Raw genomic sequence first — 5985 nt, 5'->3', positions numbered from 1 at the left:
CCGCACCTGCGCCGCGCAGCCCGGCCTTCCTCCTCTCGCTCTCCGTCTTCAATCACCCACTTCTGCGCTGTGCCAGCTGCTGCAGCGGCGGCTGCTTTCGCTTAAATGGCGCCTGCTCGCTTCCAAAGAGCTTTTAGGTGCCACCTACTGCATGCTCCTGNCCGCACCTGCGCCGCGCAGCCCGGCCTTCCTCCTCTCGCTCTCCGTCTTCAATCACCCACTTCTGCGCTGTGCCAGCTGCTGCAGCGGCGGCTGCTTTCGCTTAAATGGCGCCTGCTCGCTTCCAAAGAGCTTTTAGGTGCCACCTACTGCATGCTCCTGGAATAGATGGCCGGGACTGGAATTTTCTGAGAATTCAGTGGATTAATACCATTCCATCGAAAGTGCACCGGATTCTTTTGTTTTGGATCGTTCACACCATCAACTGCAATCACTACTACCCACACAGGCTCTCCCTTCCGCGTCCAGATACGAAATTAAAACTCTACTCATTTAGAAGGCAGGTGAAATGGGGCCGTGCCGATAACCAACCACAGGCTGCAGATGAATACATTCTACTTTCATAGACGCCTGTGACAACGCCGCCATGGGCAATCTGGGGCTGGAATTGCCTTTCCGCCGAATAGTTTCGCATTAGCGTCTGGAGGAAATAACCAGCGTTATTTTCTGACATTGGTAAACCATTTTGTCTAAGAAGCATTGAGCAGAAACAGGTGAATCAGCAAGAAACAAGATGTACGGCTAACAATTCTATGCCAACGTTTTGTAAACGCTTGCTTAGAACACTGATGGAATATTAAATGGAAACCACACGTTTGAGGAATATTTCTTCACCCTATTATAACTCATTCTTTTTTAATGACAATTTTTCCCAAGAGAATTGGACAGTATTTTGCTGTTCTTTACATTTAGTTTGGCTTATAGAATCCTATGTTCCTGTTCTAAAACTGTCTTGAATTTCTGTATAATTTCAAATTGCCTTACCCTTTGATGTCATTTCCAAAGTAAATCCGTGCCTTATTATTCATAGGAAATGCATGTTTTAAAAAATCTTACTTTAGAATGATACTTATAATCAAGAAAATGTATGTTTCCCACTAGTTCACCCGAATTCTGACCTAGAAGGTAGGGCCATTGGAATATGAAAAATACACTATTTTTATCAAAGTCAGTGAAGGCTACCCTGGGCAAATCTACCCCTATTTCATTTATTTTTTTTTAATGTTTGTTATTTATATTGAGAGAGAGAGAGACAAAGTGTGAACAGGGGTGGGACAGAGAGAGGAGAGAGAGAATCCCAAGCAGGCTCTGAGCTGTTAGCCCAGAGCCTGATGTGGGGCTTGATCCCACGAACCATGACGTCACAACCTGAGCCAAAGTTGGACGCTCAACCGACAGAGCCACCCAGGCACCCCTAATGTTTATTATTTATTTTTGAGAGAGACAAAGTGCAAGTGGAGGAGGGGCAGAGAGAGAGGGAGACACAGAATCTCAGGCAGGCTCCAGGCTCCTAGCTGTCAGCACAGACAATGAGGGGCTCGAACCCATGAACTGTGAGATCATGACCTGAGCCAAAGTTGGACGCTTCATTGACCGAACACTCCAGGCGCCCCAACTCCTATTTTCATGATGCAGGAAAGCGCAGTGGCTGCTCCATCTGGGGCTCCGAGCCGATGGCCTGGAGGAAAGCCACCCTGGGGAAGCAGCAGGTGCACGGACGTGGGTTCTGGGCACTGCCTGCCTCCATTTCCGGAATCTGAAAGGACCACACAGTCTAACAGATCAGGATGCTGTCCTCCATGACAACCTCACATGTGGGTTATCAGGTTAAACGGTAAAATGGAAGCCGAGGACTGATGAGATGTGGCGAAGGGACTGAATGGGGGCGGTCCTGGAGGCCGGCCGGCCAGCACGGGACTGGGGGAAGGGACTGGAGCTGGTAAATGGAGCCGGTCGATTCTACAGAGTCCACACTGCAGAAGAGCCCACATTTTGCCACACACGATCATTATTTGTTTCTGATTCAGGGGCCCCAGAGCCCTTGTTTAAACAGGAGTGCCCTGCTTTGAATGATGTCAAAGGTCTCCCTGTCACCGGCAAGCCCTGACTTTCTACTGGCCAGAAGGACCTGATGATTGCTCCTAAAATCAGACTCTAATAAGCTCCCCGGGAGATTAGGCTTGTTGGAGGTGAGAAGTCCCAGGCCAGGGTCTCTCAAACTCTTAGCATGTTCAGCACAGCCACCTGGGTCACGCCCCAGGTTTTCGGACTCAGCGGGGCTGGGTGGGGTCCCAAAATGTGCTATCTATCAGGTCCCCTGTTGTGCTGAGGCTGCTTGGAGCAGGGACCCACTGAGCTCAGCCAACCAGGTAACGCAGAGACTGGTAACAAATGGGGATGTGTCCAGGGAAGAGAAACACACATACGTCTATTTTCTAAAGCAAATCGAAGCAAGCTTAGCCAGTTCAGTGTCCTTCAGTTACAGGGAGCCTTGTCTTCTCCACGGAACCACACGTGAGCCCTGGGCCCTTTGGGGAGCTGTAAAAAGAGCTTCTTCAGCTCTGTTCCCACTTCGTTCTTTCCATCTACAACTTGGCCGACTTATATTTGGCCTCCCTGCAAGCTAGCAAAAGGACCCCTCTCGTGTGGACACACTCTCCCCCCCTCCCCAAGGCAATGAATGACTTAAGACACAGAGGACCCTTGGTGCAAAGAACCTTCCTGGGGCAGGTGTTACCCACTCCAGCTTCCCAGTTGGGCGAGTGAGGCACCTGCCAACCCCCCAACCTCACTCTCGCCCTCTTCTGGTCACCTGTGTGCATTACACAAACGGCCCAGCCCATCGCATCCAGCCAGCACCTCCCCGGGCCAGCAATGCTCACTCAGCTGAGCTCCAGAGGCTCCACTTAGGACCCGAGTTCACAGGTCCACACAGTGCCAGACACAGTGCCAGATGCCATCAAGGGAGATGCAGACATCAAGGAAGATGAAGAGCCAAAGTCTGACATCGGGGCACGAGCCGAGGGGTTAAGGCCGGAGCCACTCAGTGAGCCTCTGAGCAAGCTCACGTATAAAGAAAAGACACACCTTCGGGCTGCGTTCCTTACGTGTCTCACTGCCTCGTGTCCATCCTGTTTTCTCCAAGATGACAGTCTGGGCACCAGCAGTATCGGCTGCACCTGAGAAGTTAGTAGGCACATTTCAGCCCCTCCCAGACTTCCCGACTCAGAAGCTCTGAAGGGTGCGCCCAGCAACTTGTGTTTCGCAAACAATCCTGGTGATTCTGTGGACACATGGTAGAAATGGAAACCCAGTGCACTAAAGTATGCCTTTTCATCATATTTTTGCCAAATACCGTGTCAACGTATCTCCTTAAAATGGTTGAAAGGCCACCATCTTGATGGGACGAGCTAAGGGGACCATGCCCTCCACCCCTAGATGTTTCTGGTCCTTCAGATTCTTGCAGCACTGCGGCCCATAGGGCCTGTCCATGCAGGGCGGGTGCAGGTCCCCCATGCCTGGAGGACACCCCGTCTCCCAGCAATGGCGCCCGGGGCCGTCAGGGCCACCTACAGGGCTGACTCTCTTCAATTCAAATTCCTGCCTCCATCTTCTGCCCATGGATGGGAAGGACCCAGAACCTTGGATTCCACTAACCCTTGGATGGGCAGGACTGGCTGAACTAAGTCCTCAGCCCCAAAACGTAAAAAGCCTTGCCCCTCTACTTGGAGGAAGGGAAGCCCAGGCCCAAGGAAATAAAGGCTTCCCACCAAAGGGAAGAAGAAAATGACGTTTGCTTTTGACCTTTGTCCCTGAGTTCAGTGGCAGCTCTAAGGTTGGGCCAGCTCTTCAGAGAAGTCCCACATCAAAAGCTACCATGGGACTAGATATCACGGGCTGTCCTGTCTCCACGCCCTCTCTGAGGCAATTCCCAGGGAGGGAGTCAGCTGAGAGCCCTGAGCAGCCAGGCCCCAGGCCCCGGGACCAGGAGGCTTCCATCCCGAGCCGTGGGGGTGGGGGTGCCCCACAGCCATGCCCTGTTTCCAGGGATGACTTCCAGAGCCAGGCATCGACTGGCCATGCATGAAGGCGCTCATGGCCAGGCCTCTCTGCAGAGGATGAAGATTCTTTGTTAGTCCATTGGTCTTTGTCTTGATTCTCTATGTTTAATCCCCGCTCAGACCAGCCACAGAACATAGAAGCATGGAAGGAAACGTGATTTTCATCCCCCACAGTGACAAAGTTCATACATCGGGTCTGAGGATGCTGAGAGCCATGGCAGGGGTTGCAGCACTTGTAAACCACAGGGAAAATACAGATGCATGGGTGCCTGGGAGCTGAGATCACAAGCAGAGGAACACAGTATGCCATCTATTGCCATGGGGAAAACCAAAGGTGAGCTCTCTGGGAAATCGAGACATTTAAACACAGGCAGGTCTATGGGGGACTCGGGAAAAAACATAAGCACAGTCCCAGGGAAGACACATGCCCAGAAGACCTGAGAAGGTGACAAGCCCTCACCCGGCGGATTAGTAGAGGTCTAACCCTGCACAGAGCCAGTCTGCAAAGAGTGGGAGTGGTAGATATTTTTTTTCAAATGATTGATTTTCAATAAATGTTCACAAAAGCATAAAAGAAACAGGAAAGCATGACCCATTCTGAGAAATAAAATAAATCTCCAGAAATAGACCCAAAAGAAATAAGACTTTGGATTTACTAGACAGAGACTTTGAAACTATTGTCTTGTCATGCTTACAGGACTGAAGTGGAACACAGACAACAAACTAGAGGAAATCATACAATATATGAATAAAATTAGAATATCAGCAAAGAACCAAACAAATTCTGGAGCTGAAAAATCTAATTACAGAATTGAAATCTCATGAGAGAGCCTCAACGAAAGATTGAAACAGGCAAGAGAAAGAATTAGCAAACTTGAAGAGACATCACTTTAAGTTACCAAGTCTGAAGAGTAAAAAGAAAAGAAAAAATAATGAAAAGTGAATGGAGCCTATAGGAGTTTTGAAACACCATTAGGTAAATTAATATAGGCACTACAGACAACTCAGATGGGGAAAAGAGAGAAAAGGGCAGAGAGATTACTTGCAAAAATAATGATCGGGATTTCCCAAATTTGAGGAAATACATGAATACCCAAATACAAGAAGTATAACAAACTCCAAGTAAAATAAATCCAAAGAGACCCACACTGAGACAAATTCTAATTCTCTGAGCCAGCACTACCCTGCTTTCTCAACATAATGGAGGCCATATATGAAAAGCCCACAGCTAACATCATACTCAAATGGGAAAGACTGGAAGGTTTTCCTCTAATATCAGGAAAAGGATTCTAGTTTTCATGACTTCTATTTAACACAGTACCGGAAGTCCTATCCAGAGCAAGTAGTCAAGAAAGAGAAATCAAATACAAATTTGAAAGGGAGGCATAAAATGATTTATTTTTACAGAAAACATAATCTTGTACATAAAAAGCAAAACAACACAATAAATTATCACATTTTTATACACTAATGAAAAGTTTGAAATTAAGATGAAATTAAGGAAAACAATTTCATTTATAATAACATACAAAAGAATAAAATATTTATGAATCAGTGTAACCAAGGAGGCAAGGCTTGTGTAGCATGAAATATTGCTAAGAGAAATTTAAAAGATACACATAACTGGAAAGACAACCATTTATTTGTCACGGTTAGAAGACTGGATATTGTTAAGGTGTTGAGATTAACCCAAAGGAATCTACCAAGTCAAGCAATTCTTATCAAACTTCAAACATTTTTGCAGAAACAAAAATAAATCTTAAAATTTATATGGATCTTAAGGTACCCTGAATAGCTAAACAACGTAGGGGAGAAAAAAGAACTCACATTTCTTTATTGCAAAACTTACTCCAACAAAACAGTGTGGTCAATAGTAACCAGTAATCAAAACAGTGTGGTCCTGGCTTAAAGACAAATAGGGACA

The 5985-nt window shown here is 47.2% G+C and overlaps 1 protein-coding gene across 2 annotated transcripts in view; it reads right to left on the bottom strand.

Moving 5' to 3' along the window:
- Nucleotides 1-96, bottom strand: part of DIRAS2 (DIRAS family GTPase 2) — a 28861-nt gene extending 28765 nt beyond the window's left edge. For both annotated transcript variants that reach the window (XM_077759319.1, XM_077759322.1), the window contains exon 1: nt 7-96. The gene's annotated coding sequence lies outside the window, so the exon portion shown is untranslated. The remainder of the gene's footprint in view (nt 1-6) is intronic.
- Nucleotides 97-5985: the final 5889 nt, after the last annotated feature.

Source organism: Crocuta crocuta, unplaced genomic scaffold (assembly GCF_008692635.1).
Source record: "Crocuta crocuta isolate KB4526 unplaced genomic scaffold, BGI_CrCroc_1.0 scaffold41, whole genome shotgun sequence".
Classification (NCBI taxonomy): domain Eukaryota; kingdom Metazoa; phylum Chordata; class Mammalia; order Carnivora; family Hyaenidae; genus Crocuta; species Crocuta crocuta.
The sequence above is the reverse complement of the archived record's forward strand: the minus strand, read 5'-3'. Positions and strand labels throughout refer to the sequence as shown.